Source organism: Kogia breviceps, chromosome 16, assembly GCF_026419965.1.
Source record: "Kogia breviceps isolate mKogBre1 chromosome 16, mKogBre1 haplotype 1, whole genome shotgun sequence".
Lineage (NCBI taxonomy): Eukaryota > Metazoa > Chordata > Mammalia > Artiodactyla > Physeteridae > Kogia > Kogia breviceps.
In genome coordinates this window covers 24,438,047-24,453,164 of record NC_081325.1, presented here as the reverse complement: position 1 = coordinate 24,453,164, position 15,118 = coordinate 24,438,047, and the positions used below count along the sequence as shown (strand labels likewise).

The following is a 15,118-nucleotide window of genomic DNA, read 5'->3' as shown; positions in this document are numbered from 1 at the left end:
CTTCCGACCATCCTAACCCCATTTCAGAAAACAGAGGCTGCATGCTGCATCTTGCCACACGACAGCAGGGTGCACACTGCAGCTATACTGGTCTAAATGGAATTTTGAAGATCTCTCTTACTACCTATTGTATAACACATTGAATTAATCCTCACAGTAACCTGTGAATTTGGTACTATTATTCCCACTTTACAAGTGAAATAACGGACTAAGAGAAGTCCAGAATAGTAGGCAGAATAATAACCTTCCAAAGATATTAATTCCGAATCCCTGAAACCTATAAACATTACCTTATAAGGAAAAAGGATCTTTGCAGATACCAATAAATTAAGGATTTTGAGATGAAGAGATTATCCAGTGGCCCCTAAATGTAATCACAAGGGTCGTCATAAGAGGGAAGCAGAGGGAGATTTCACACACACACACACACACACACACACACACACACACACACACACGAGGAAGCAATGTGACTACAGAGGCAGAAATTGGAGTATGTAGCCACAAACCAAGAAATACCAGCAGCCGCCGGAAGCAGAAGAGGCAAGGAACAGAATTCCTTAGAGCTCCCAGGGGACTGCAGCCCTGGTGACACCTTGATTTGGAGCCAGTGGAACTGATTTTGGACTTCTAGCCCACAGAACTGTAGAAGAATAAACCTCTGTTGTTTTGAGCCACAGAGCTTATGGTAATTTTTATAGCACAGGAAACTAACACATTGGGTAATTGGCTTAGAGTCAAATAAGAGGTTCAGCCAGGATTCAAATCGAGGTTCTCTGACTTTAAAGCCCAAACCTGTATCCCTGTATCTCATGCCAGGGATGCTCGGAACGTGACCCAATCCCAGACTATGACTAGGAGCTTTGGGAAGTGATAGTAGCTTTCCAGCCTTCCAAAGTGGTAAGGGTGGCTGACTCTTTCACACTGAGCATATCTTTATGGGACATGCCCAGTACTATATTGAAGTATATATGTATATACTTTCAATACTGACAACCTTAGGAGTTAGATGCAATTGTTATACCCATTATAAATGAAAACATGAAGGTACAGAGAGGAGGGTAAATTATTTAGCCAAGGTCACACACACTTTAGGAGGTTATCTGCATATCTAATAATTAATATGGCAGGATAGTTTAAAAGTTTTAACTGTGTTCAATCCTCTTCCCACATCAACTCTCCCCCTCCCCAGAATTTCTTCAAAGGTTCCACAGGGTGTCTCTCCTGACTCAAGCAAGGCATTATGAATCACCTTAGGTATATTAAAGCAGAGGAGAGAGAAGAATGGAGTCAAATATTTTTCTCCTGTTCGACAAGTTGAAATGCAGGTACCAGATGGTCCAAATTAGGAAAAATAGAGGATCTTTGGTCCGCTATGTCATTCAGTCTAGGAAACAATTTCATGGCTGGGAAAGAGTGAGGCGAGGTCTCATGGGTGGGAATGGAGGGCCATTGAGAGGCTGCCCAGCTTTGCCCCCAGGAGCTTCATGACGGCAGTGACAGCACCCAGGCCACAGCAGTCTGGGTGCCCCACTGGCTGACAAGCAGGAGTTAAACTTGCTTCTCCATTCCCTTAAACCCATTTCATGTGGACAGTCACCTCCCCTCCCCTTCGATGGCTTGGGTCACTCACACAAGTAACCATAAACACCTGGAAAGGAAGATAGGGCCCTGACACCTGGAGGGAGAGGGCAATGGGGTAGGGAGAGCCCCGAGGACTGAACCAAAGTATTTTTGTGGTCTCCCCTGAAACTCCCTGACTCTTCTCACCCCCACTCCTTCCATTATGGCAATCGGCAACCAACCCATTAAACTAAGGATATGTCCAATGGACTCACTGCACACCATAAACTGTGGAAGAATCTGACTCAGTGGGAGTCCTCTGTGGGGAATCTGTCGCAGAATGTGATACTGACTTGTGGTCAATGCCTTCTATTTCTCTAAAGTACTCAGAGATTGTGATACTCGGTCCGTTATTTAATCATACAGCATACTGTGGGGCTTCTCGGGTCATTTTGCAGCTATTTCTCTTCCCCCTCATTCCTCTCTGACAAATGATTCATTAGCAAACCAGTCGCAGGCATGGAGCAATGCACACTTTTACTCCCCCTTCCATTTACTCCACAATGACAAGGGTCCCTTCCATTTAATCCAGTGCCAGGCCTAGCAACAATCTAAGAGCTGGAAAGGGCAAAGCACCAATTACAGTAGGTAAGGCTTGGTCTGCTGGGGGAGGACAAAATAGCAAGTTTGACTTTTAGGGTTATGCTAACGTGGTGGTCACCAGGGTTCACTTAGTCAAAAACCTTTTCTGAACCATCTCAAAGAATTAACATCTCCTACCATAAGCAAACTGGGATCCTTTTTTCAATCTACAAAACCAGACTCAAAGCATTTATATATTTACTTCTAAAATGTTTTTAAGAATTGTATTTAATGGAAATATTTGAGGGACTCCAAAAAAAAGGTAAATGGCATAATATTCCATGGGAGGAAAACATTGAGCAACCAAGATATCTATTGATCGATTGATAGAGAGATATTTATATTTTTACATATATATATATATATATAAAACCGAAACTTCAATTTGGTTAGTGTGGAATGGTGTTTACAATATATTCTTCTATTTACCACCATCCCACAAATATCTTGACCAATTTTCTATTGTATATTATATGTTCAGCCCCAGACCAGGTACCAGGGAGAATAAAATTTGAGTCACTGACTTTCTAGAGGCAACTAGTTCTCATTCTAATGCCCACCCAAGGGGAATTTGCCCTGCCACAGTCACTCACATCTTCTCCTTAGATATCCCTGGCACATTTGATCATTCCAGCTCACAGGCAAGGCCCCTAAAATGACCATCTCTGTCCTTTGGGACAACACAGCTTACAGCGCATGGGAATCACTAAAGTCTGAGTTAATCTGTAGGAATGTCCTTGAGAAGAAACCACAAGCAGCAAATAGCAGTGTCAGTCTTAACGTTAAGTACTCATCCACTCTCACCATGAGAACATTCTTGCTCCTCTTTAAAACACTCCCAGCTAGCTTTTAAAAAGTCTCTTCTACAGTGCTTTGGATGTATCACTCTTGTAATTCTTATTACCATTATTTAATATTTACTAAGTGTCCATACCATACGAGATAATGAAGTTGCTTGACATGTACATATTTGGCAGAAATATTCCTAGTGTATTTAGTCATTGCCAATGATCTTCCAGTGTTGGAAACACCACAGAGGAAATGTGTATTTGACCTGAACTCTTGATTCTTTTAAGTGTAAACGGAACAGAAACCCTCCATCAGAGAAGCATTTGCAAACAGGATACCAAGTAAGAACACAAGCAGCAGATGGGGCTTGAGAGCCATGAATGAAAAACCCAGGATGCGTCCAAACTCTGTAAATCATTATTGACTGAGCTCCATGCCGTCTTAATGACTTTTACAACCTCTTGGTTCCAATTCGAAGTGCATATTAAAGCAAGCAACTTTGCAAAGACCAGAGGGGCTAGAATAGTAAACTACCCGTAGCTTAGTAATCATTATGCATTAATTATTCAGGAGCTGGAGCTACTCTTTGCAAACATTAAAACCAGTGACAGCAAAGAAATATGCTTCCATGTGGAAAATGGAAAAGAGTACTAGTGCTATTTGGGGTTGATGCTGGCATGATATTTAGCAGAGCAAAGCATGACAAGTTTAGTAGATAAATAACATGATGTAGTATCATGTAAACTGTTAGCAATGTATTGGAAGGCTCAAGTATTCCCTATAGGGCATTTACACTGGATTTGCTAAGATTGCAATACTGCACAGTGATGCATTACGTGTTTTACTCTCTTTATTATATGTTTTCATTACTTTGTGTGTGAGAATGCAATAAAGAAAGCTGAAGTGATAAAGAATGACTGATAATAATAATTCTGCAAAGATTCAACTTCCTTTCTAAAGCAGTTCCAGAGTCAGAAGAACCAATAGCATCCAATCATCTGTTCCTTTGTTAAGATTTTATCCTCCTTTCTGGTAAAGGAATTGTAATTGGTTTGGAAACAGCTTTCGATGACAGCTGGCCCTGTGTGGTAAAGGAGGAGAAAAGTAGGGGAGACTGTGTTTCATTTAGATGCTGAATCCCATAAGCAGCTCCATTCTCTACTTCTTTCTTTTCTTTCATATTCTACAACTTAAATTTATCAGACGTCCTCTTTGAAACAAAAAATAAATAATTTTCCAGTATCTGTACTGTTGCATTTTCTCACTCTGACAGCTTATCCTATGTTCTAAAGTTTGTTGCAAACTCTTCTCAAGTGTCTCTCTGTAGTAGCTCTAAAACTGGGATCATTGGAGTCAGGAACTTAACAGATGTTAAGATGTGCGTTGGGTAGGGGAAGAGTCCCCACCTAAGTTTAAAATGAGCTTCAGAGAAATAGATAGGGCTGAGCATTTGTGATGAACTGGTGAACAGGTCTATAAGGAGTAGATTTTTCACAGTGGTTTTCTTTGGGGAATACGGTTTATTTGTGGGCATCCAAGGAAGTGATCGGACTGGAAATATAGACTAGTGTTTGGGGTGTTGGAGAGAGGAGCTGCACATGGAAATTGAATAAGAAGGACTTTGGAGACCCAGGAGAGTAATAGTGTTGCTTGGGTGGAAAAAATACAACACAGAGTCAGAGAAAACAGCATCCTCTCACTTCTGTACCAAACACAGACTGGCTCCAACCCAATCAGGATGCCTGGGAACAAAGCATCACCCCCGGCTCCTCAAGGGTTTGCAGCTCTGAAAGTACAGAGAGAGAGCATCTAGTCCTGGTCATGGAGATCTACACCTGCAGGGGGGCCACCAGCCTTGGATTCATGGAGAGGCATAGCCTAATGACTCCAAAAGTGACACACATCAACCAGTAGCACGGCGCAAAGGAGCAGCATTGAGGACACCTGGGAGGCCCATCCCAAAACCTCCCAGAAACACTGAGGGAAAATTCTACAGGAAATTAAGGTCTTGTATTATGTCTGTATGGGCATGAGTCAGTGAAATTTGGGTTATAAACATGAAGTGGCTTTATTTGTACCCATGAACAGATGAGTCTTTGAGGAAACTTAGGTTATATATGAAGTAAAGGGAAAATTACATTTGTGATTGCAAAAGGCAGTCAGTCACTCTAAGGATAGGATTTTCTAAAAGGCCCAAGCAATATAAACAACCCACAGTTAACCACACTCATGGCACAGAGTCAGGTCAGGCCACAGAGCCCTCACATATAGGGGAGTCATTGCAGAGGATGAGAAAAGGGATAGGGATGCCTAGGGATCACATCAAACCTAGAACAGTACCTATAAAACACTGGTCACAAAAGAAATCACAGAGGAAGCTTGTTAAAGTGCAGATTGCAGGGCCCCACTCTCCAGAGGTCCTCATTCAGTCAATTCAGATATTTCACAAGCTTCCCTCCCAATATAATCTTGACAGAAGTGGTTTTCAAACTACTCTTGGATAAACATCATGACAGGAGAATCTGTTAAGGCCATAGCCTGCATTGTGAACCTAGAGGTATGCCAATGTCAATGGAATCAACAAGACTGTACCCAGAAGGGAAAGAACCCTGTGTAAGGCAGAGAGTAAAATGAAGAAGACAGCATGGAATGCTGTGACCAGACACAAGGTCAGAAAACAGGAAGCCAAGAGAAGCAGAGAGGAGACTGAAGTGTGGAACAGGGCCATGGACAGACAGGGTTGTAGGTCACAACTTCTACGTGGTGCCCCTGGCCCAATGTCAGAGGGCCTCATGTTGGGCTAGACAGTGGTGGAAAACCTTCAAGAGATAACTATATCTGGTCAGTTATTTTGAGTGTTTTTGTAGTCATTGTGTGGCATGTGGTAGGCATGTTTTTAGGGACACCAAATTGATTTCTTAAATATATTTCTCTTAACTAGTAGACTCATTTGCTGTTGAGTTGTAGGTATTAGTTTGCAGATCAGATTTTTGAGAAACTCTTTATTTCTTCATAGATGTTCGTACTCAGAAGTTACTTTGTGAGGCAACCTGGTATGACAGAAAGAGCATGTGCTTTGGGGGCAGAAAGACTGGAAATCTAATTCAGACTCTCTCCACACACTGGTGACACTAAGCAAGTTACCTGACCTCTTGGAGCATCAGTTGTCTGTTCTATAAAATGGGGGTGCTTGTACCTAGCTTTGCATGGGTTAAATAAAATAAAATATATAAAATAAAATAAGTTATGAGGCATTCCTCACAGTGCTTGGGATTTAATAGGCACTGAATAAATGGCAACTGTTACTATTATTACCAGACTAGTCTATAGCCTTGAATAGCTCATCTTTCTAAAACTGTGGTTAGCAGACTATTACACTTTTCCAAATTTTAAGTAAAAACTGAACTATTTTTTATATTACTTCAGCATAAACATTTACTCGTGTTTCTGTTACATTAAAATAGGATATATGATTAACATGAGTTTTACAGAAATGTTAACACTTGTAGAAGGCTATTCTTTTTTGCACATGTTTAATCTAATCCTCTTAGACTTAAGCAGAATATGCGTTTTATACAGGTAATCTTAGATTCACATACGCCTGTTTCCTGTGCATCCCCTAGATACAGATGGCTACTTGCGAACAGCAGGCCCATATAGACCACCTTAGGGTCACAGAATCTCCCTGTCTCCTTGCTGTCATTTCTTACTACTAGTCCTCTTTATCTTCTCCATTACTTACTTAAGTCTAAGTCCCACCAGCAAGGGACTTAGCAATTTTATTCTTTTTCCAGCAGCAATTTTATTCTTTTTCCACACCAGAACTAATTAGGAGAAAGGTAGGAAATGACAAAAGCATGGTAGTAAACTAGAAGAGGAAAGTTAATCTTTATGCAGCTACTCTTTGCAGCTTTCACTGTACTGCAACATCTTATAGTTTATGGCTTACTAGAATATGATTGGTAAATTCCATAAAATGATGAATTTATAATGTGCTTTGAAAGCACAGAGAAAGAAACAACTATAGGAAGTAGGTTCTGTATGGCTTCAAAGAGGAAGTGATATTTAATCAGGGTCTTGAGATTACAGAGGTAGAAGAGAGAGTCAAGAGCATTTTAGGCAGTGTGAATAGCATGTGCAAAGAAAGTAAGAACAAATACCAAGTGGTTAGAAGTCTGTGTGTGTGTGTGTGTGTGTGTGTGTGTGTGTGTGTGGAGGTGGTAATGGAGGATTGGAGTTGAGAACAGAATGCAGGTTGGGATTGGACTGGACTGGGAATAGCTTTTAGTCCAAGCTATAGGGTTAGCACTTTATCCATAAGATTCAACCGGCTTAAAAAAATTATTCCAATGGCAATATGTGTGTAAAATTGTACAGAACAAGAATAAAAGAGAGGAGACAGTTAAAAGCCTACTGCAATATCTTTTAACTATTGGTACATTTCACAGACTCTTCCCATACTAATACAAAGTAGACGTGATCCTAAAATAGAAGAAAAGGAACATCAACAATCAGCATCCTGTTTCGGTAACATAGATTATCAGTGAATAAAAGTGACACTCAGCCTTTGTTTATGCCCAAATTTCATTTAAGATCTATAAGATTTGCAATAGACACACTACTATATATAAAATAAATAACCAATGAGGACCTACTGTATAGCACAGGGAACTATACTCAATATTTTATAATAACCTATAAGGGAAAAGAATCTGAAAAAAGACATATATGTACGTATAATTGAATCACTTTGTTGTATACCTGAAACTAACACAACATTGTAAATCAACTAGACTTCAATTAAATAAATAATAAAATTTTTTACAAAGATCTAGAACTGCAGATTCTGCTCACTTAAGAGGTATTTTACTTTTAAAATAAGTACATTTCATTTAAAAATGGATTTTTCAGCTTACTTTATCAAAGATGTTAGTCACCTAGACCTACAAAACTAGGGTTCTGAAGCCAGCTTCAATGTGATTCTCACTGTATGTTCAAGCTACTTAGACCTCTTATCAGAAGCTCCACATCACCATAAAGGGGTTACAACTTAGACAAGGGGACATAGCACTAGATCTACAAAGCTGCTGCTGTGAACTAAGGCAGAAGAAATGATTACCTTGAAATTTCATAGAATCCATAAACAAAATCAGACTGTTTACATTTATAGAGTCTTCAGTCCCCCCAAAATAGTTGCAGTTGCCTCCCTACCCCTCGATCACACAATCTCTATATTTTTAGACAATTAATGATCAAATTTTCATTCAACCAAATCACTGTTTGCCTTCAAATCCTAAACTTATTACCAAAACTAGCTTCAGTGACCCTGAGAAAAATTCTCAAGAAATTCTTGCCAAGTGAATTTTTAAACAATAAAACATAATACTTTAAACAGAGAAAAATTTTACTTTGATCTCTTTTGTGAATCACTGAAATAAACATGGGCTTAGGTGTTCTCATTGTCAGGCTTGTTCAATAATATTCTTCATATCTCTCTACTTATCAAGAAAACTGACAACATCACCATCCATTTCTGTTCCAAATTATGGTTTTATGAAAATTCCATTTCATCATGGGTGAAATACCATAACTAATAAAAAAATGACTATGTGTTTAAACGCTGCTTATATTGTAGCAAACATCATCACTTTCTGATGAGTAAATTCCATCAAAGAAACAAGAACACAGCAAAAAGTTGTTTACTTTCAAAACTCTAATCAATCCTTTTTTAAAGACAATAAAAGTTCTGACCTCAGCACTCTTTACTGGCTTTTCCTGAAGTCCTCTTCTTCCTTTGATCTTCTTCCTTATCTTCAGTTCCACCGGAGATGACTCTATCCTGAAGACAAGATGGAAGCATGAAAAGATAAGGGACTTGGACTACAATTCCAGAAGATCTTGGTTCAAATCTAATCTTTGCCACACAAATGCTTTGTGACCGAGAGCCAGGGAATTAACCATTCTGGCTCAGTTTCCTTGGATGTAAAATGAAGGTAAAAATAACCTACTTCTTAGAGGGGTATGTATCTGTGTATGTGTATTAAACTGTGCTCAATAAACACCTTGATAATTTCGTTACCTTAGTGGGGAAAGCTCAACCTACTTACTGCACAAAAGGAGTCTGGTCAAACAAAATTTAAAAAGAAGGTGGAAGAAGATCCAAATATATGTAAATAGACTCAACTGTCCAACTAAGACAAAGAATGTCAAACCATATTTTTTTAAATAGTCACATCAAAAAACAAAATTTACAAAAGGAACATCTAAAGCATAAAAACACAGAGGATTAAAAATATAGAAAAATTACATATTAAGCATGTACTAACCAAAAGAAATATGGTATAATTAAAATAATACCAGACAAAAAATAAGCTTTAAGGGTAAATATCATTGTTAATAAAGCGGGCTTTTACGTATTAATAAAAGTTAATTTTCCAGAAAGATATAAAAATTCTAAACCTGTATGCACACAGTAAAATACCTTCAAATATGTACAACGAAAAGTTACAGAGTGAAAAGGAGAAATGGACATATCAACCATCATAGTAAAAGATTTTAACACACCTCTCAGCAATTTAGAGATCAAGAAAGCAAAGAAAGTGTAACAGAATAGCTGAAGAACAAATAATCCCTATATTAATACATATTTATGGAATGTAGAGAATAAACATTCTACTGAAGTAGCATGGACTATCTATAAAAACTGACCATATAAGTAAAATCTCAATAAATTTCGAAGAATCCTATCATTAATGCATTCCCTGCATTAAATTCTAATTTAATCTAATAATATTAAATTAGCAATCAATGATAGAAAGAGTTTTTTAAAGCCCATATATTTAGAAAGTTAAAAATATGCTTCTAAATAATTCATGGATGAATGGAGAAATCATTCTAAAAATTTAGAACAATAACAAAAACACTACATCGCAAAATTTGAGGAATGCAGTTAGGTTTTCATAGCAGCTTTATTCATAGTTGCCAAAACTTGGAAGCAACCAAGATATTCTTCAGTAGGTAAACTGGTAAATAAACTGTGATACATCCAGACAGTAGAATATTTTTTGGTGCTAAACAGACATGAGCTATCAAGCCATTAAAAGGCATGGAGGAGTCTTAAATGCATATGACTAAGTGGATGTAGCCAATCTGAAAAGGCTATATACCATGTGATTCCAACTATATGGCATTCTGACAAAGGCAAAACTATGGAGACAGTAAAAAGATCAGTCATTGACAGGGGTTGCAGGAAGGGCAGTGTGGAGAGATGAATAGGCAGATTACAGAGGATTTTTAGGGCAGTGAAAATGCTATATATGATACCATAATAATGGACACATATTATTATACATTTGTCCAAACCCATAGAATGTACAACACCAAGAGTGAACCTACTGTACACCATGGACTTTGAGTGATAATGATGTGTCAATGTAGGTTTATTGACTTTAACAAATATACCAATCTGGAGAGGGATGTTGACAATGGGTGGGGGTCAGGGAGGCAGGTAATATATGGGCAACTTCTGTACCCTTTTCTCAATTTTTCTGTGAATTTAAAAGCAATCTAGAAAAATAAAGTCTTTTTTTAAAAAAAAATCATAGACTCACTAATGAGAGCAGAAGATTATATTTTTGTCACAGAAAGGAAAGTTGTCTCTCAACACAATGAAGACATGTGGTGAGAAGAACCAGTTGTATGAACTTGGATAAGCCACTTACTCTCTAATCCTCTGTTTCCTACAATTTAAAGGGAGGGTAGGGCTTCTCTGGTGGTGCAGTGGTTGAGAATCCGCCTGCCAATGCAGGGGACATGGGTTCGAGCCCTGGTCTGGGAAGATCCCACATGCCACGGAGTAACTAAGCCCGTGCACCACAACTACTGAGCTTGTGCTCTAAAGCCTGTGTGCTACAACTACTGAAGCCCACGCACCTAGAGCCTATGCTCCACAACAAGAGAAGCCACTGCAATGAGAAGCCCATGCACCACAACGAAGAGGAGCCCCCGCTCGCCGCAACCAGAGAAAGCCCACGCGTAGCAACGAAGACCCAGTGCAGCCATAAATAAATAAATAAATTATTTTTAAATAAATAAAGTGAGGGTAGTTAAGTCACAAGAATTAAGTTACGTTCAAATCTCATGCGTTTTTCTTAGTAAGAACCTAATAAAGTGAGCTGTATTCAATTAAATTAAGGTGAAGTTGTCTCCAGCATATAGAAGACCAGAATCATCCTAGCTGTCATGTTAGGTTAGCCCTATAGGTACAGGGTCATAAGGCAAGCTTCCTTGTACTTTGGGACATGCTGTACAGACATCTCTGGCTAGATTCCCTATATGTCAAGATCAGCCACTGTCACATGCCTCTGCATGCTCTGAAAAGCTAGTTCTAACTACAGAATGTTCCAGAGCCTTGTAACCCAGTCAGTGAAATCTGCCCACTCCCAGGGCACAGGGCAAAGGCTCCACCTCCACCACCACCTCCTCTGGGCCAGCTCACATCTGGAGCACCCAGACCAAATAAAAATCTAGCCTATTGTTAGACATTTCCAAGACAGAGAGTTTTAGTGACTATATATAAACAAACAACAAAAAAAAGGGGAAAAACAGAATCAAAAAGAAGATACATGAGAAACTGGTCTGCACACACACAGAAAAACTCTTCAAGCCTCTGAGATTTGATCACGTTCTCGGCTACAAAATCTATTTCGGAACTGAACACTTTCTCCAACGTTGACTAGAGGTAGATAGCATGTCTCTTATTCTGCATATGCCAAGGGCAATTTCATTACTCAAAAATAAGAAAGAAAAATGATAATGAAAACGTGAGGCTAAAATCCCATGCAACCCTTTGCCAGCTCCTGCTTTTGAAATTCTAAATTCTGAACCACATGGTTCCACATACCTGGCTGACTAGTGGCTTCTCTCTTGGGAAATCACTCAATCATGCATCTGTCTTTCTGGGGATGGCTGAGTTTTCTAAAAGCTGTCTGTCCTCACAAGCCTACACACTTTTTGTTGAGAGAAAACCTCATGAAAAGCAGAACATATAAGTCATTAACAGTCATACTCATAAGCTTTCATATGTACCCATAACCCTGCAAGCAGGCCTCCCTGTGGTTACTAAATTTTTCCTCTTGCTGAGATTTCCCAGTATGCTCTGGGATTATCAAATAAAGCCAAATATTAGGAGGAAAATCTTCAAAATCCTTCAGTGCCCGGGGTGGAATCAAATCAGACGTGCCCTCCACTCTGGCACCAGCCAGCTGAGCTACAAACACTGACCCAACACACGCTAAGAAGACTCATCATGAGTAGAAACCCATAATGTTGCGAAATACACTGTAGACTCAAAAGTGGGGGAAATGAAGTATATAAAACAGAGGGAAAGTTTGCAGAAATAACAGTTAATATTTATTTCAGGCACTCATCTAAACAGGGCAACACTGAAATGTTTTTCCCTCAGCATTTCTTTCTGCCCTCAAGGCCTTATATTGGATAAGATTCTGAATTCCTTAATCATAGCAGCTATGCACCACATCTCAATTTGCAACTAAATGTAGTTTTTGCCAAAGTGAGCGCTGGACTCAGAGAACAGTTGACATTAAAAATGGAAAAAAAAAAAAAAAAAACCTGAGCTGGAGACAAAAACATGGAAGCCCATATTTCTGGTCAAATGAATTTTATTAGGCCACATTTTAGTTTCTTCTTTATGTATTCTACTTGGTTGCTCAGATTGTGAAAATTACAAAATAAAAATTAAGTGCCTGGGGCAGCCCTGGTGGTGCAGTGGTTGAGAGTCCGCCTGCCGATGCAGGGGACACAGGGTCGTGCCCCAGTCCGGGAAGATACCATATGCCGCGGAGTGGCTGGGCCCGTGAGCCATGGCCGCTGAGCCTGCGCGTCTGGAGCCTGTGCTCCGCAACAGGAGAGGCCACAACAGTGAGAGGCCCAAGTACCACAAAAAAACCCCACAAAAAACATAAACAAAAAACACGTAATTAACTTATTTTTAAATGAATTAATATTTTAAATTTTTATCAGTTTTAATTTCTTTTTTTCAAACATCTTTATTGGAGTATAATCACTTTATAATGGTGTGTTAGTTTCTGCTTTATAACAAAGTAAATCAGCTATACAAATACATATATCCCAATATCTCCTCCCTATTGAATCTCCCTCCCATCCTCCCTATCCCACACCTCTAGGTGGTCACAAAACACCAAGCTGATCTCCCTGCGCTATGCAGCTGCTTCCCACTAGCTATCTATTGTGCATCTGGTAGTGTATATATGTCCATGCCACTCTTTCACTTTGTCCCAGCTTATGCTTCCCACTACCCACGTCCTCAAGTCCATTCTCTATGTCTGCATCTTTATTCCTGCCCTGCCCCTAGGTTCTTCAGAATCCTTTTCTTTTTAGATTCCATATATATGTGTTAGCATACAGTATTAGTTTTTCTCTTTCTGACTTACTTCACTCTGTATGAGACTCTATACCCATCCACATCACTAGAAATAACTCAATTTCGTTTCTTTACATGGCTGAGTAATGTTCCATTGTATATATGTGCCACATCTTCTTTATCCATTCATCTGTTGATGAACACTTAGGTTGCTTCCATGTGCTGGCTATTGTAAATAGCCCTGAAATGAACATTGTGCTACATGACTCTTTTTGAATTATGGTTTTCTCAGGGTATATGCCCAGTAGTGGGATTTCTGGGTCATATGGTAGTTCTATTTTTAGTTTTTTAAGGAACCTCCATACTGTTCTCCATAGTGGCTGTATCAATTTACATTCCCACCAACAGTGCAAGAGTGCTCCCTTTTCTCCACACCCTCTCCAGCATTTATTGTTTGTAAATTTATTTGATGATGGCCCTTCTGACTGCTGTGAGGTGATACCTCACTGTAATTTAGATTTGCATTTCTCTAATGATTAGTGATGTTGAGCATCCTTTCATGTGTTTGTTGGCAATCTGTATATCTTCTTTGGAGAAATGTCTGTTTAGGTCTTCTGCCCATTTTTGGATTCGGTTGTTTGGTTTTTTTTTTGATATTGAGCTGAATGAGATTCTTGAAAAATTTGGAGATTAAGCCTTTGTCAGTTGCTTCATTTGCAAATATTTTCTCCCATTCTGAGGGTTGTCTTTACGTCTTGTTTATGGTTTCCTTTGCTGTGCAAAAAAAAAGATTTTAAGTTTCATTAGGTCCTATTTATTTACTTTTGTTTTTATTTCCATTTCTCTAGGAGGTTGGTCAAGAAGGATCTTGCTGTGATTTAGGTCATAGAGTGTTCTGCTTATGTTTTCCTCTAAGAGTTTTATAGTGTCTGTTCTCACATTTAGGTCTTTAATCCATTTTGAGTTTATTTTTGTGTATGGTGTTAGGCAGTGTTCTAATTTCATTCTTTTACATGTAGCTTTCCAGTTTTCCCAGCACCACTTATTGAAGAGGCTGTCTTTTATCCATTGTATATTCTGGCTTCCTTTATCAAAAATAAGGCGACCATATGAGCATGGGTTTATCTCTGTGCTTTGTATCCTGTTCCATTGATCTATATATCTGTTTTTGTGCCAGTACCATAATGTCTTGATTACCATAGCTTTGTAGCATAGTCTGAAGTCAGGGAGCCTGATCCCTCCAGCTCCATTTTTCTTTCTCAATATTGCTTTGGCTATTCGAGGTCTTTTGTGTTTCCACACAAATTGGGAAATTTTTTGTTCTAGTTCTGTGAAAAATGCCATTTGTAGTTTGATAGGGATTGCACTGAATCTGTAGATTGCTTTGGGTAGTATAGTCATTTTCACAATGTTGATCCTTCCAATCCAAGAACATGGTCTATCTCTCCATCTGTTGTATCATCGTTAATTTCTTTCATCAGTGTTTTAGTTTTCTGCATACAGGTCTTTTGTCTCCTTAGGTCAGTTTATCCCTAGGTATTTTATTCTTTTTGTTGCAGTGGTAAATGGGAGTGTTACCTTAATTTCTTTTTCAGATATTTTGTCATTAGTGTAAAGGAATGCGAGAGATTTCTGTGCATTAATTTTGTATCCTGCTACTTTACCAAATTCATTGATTAGCTCTAGTATTCTGGTAGCATATTTAGGATTCTCTATGTATAC

The 15,118-nt window shown here is 38.8% G+C and overlaps 1 long non-coding RNA gene across 3 annotated transcripts in view; it reads right to left on the bottom strand.

Moving 5' to 3' along the window:
- The window catches only part of LOC136792817 (uncharacterized), a 407,046-nt gene that overhangs the window by 363,514 nt on the left and 28,414 nt on the right, over window positions 1-15,118 (bottom strand). For all 3 annotated transcript variants that reach the window (XR_010837281.1, XR_010837280.1, XR_010837282.1), the window contains exon 2: window positions 8,746-8,833. This is a non-coding gene — a long non-coding RNA (uncharacterized lncRNA). The remainder of the gene's footprint in view (window positions 1-8,745; window positions 8,834-15,118) is intronic.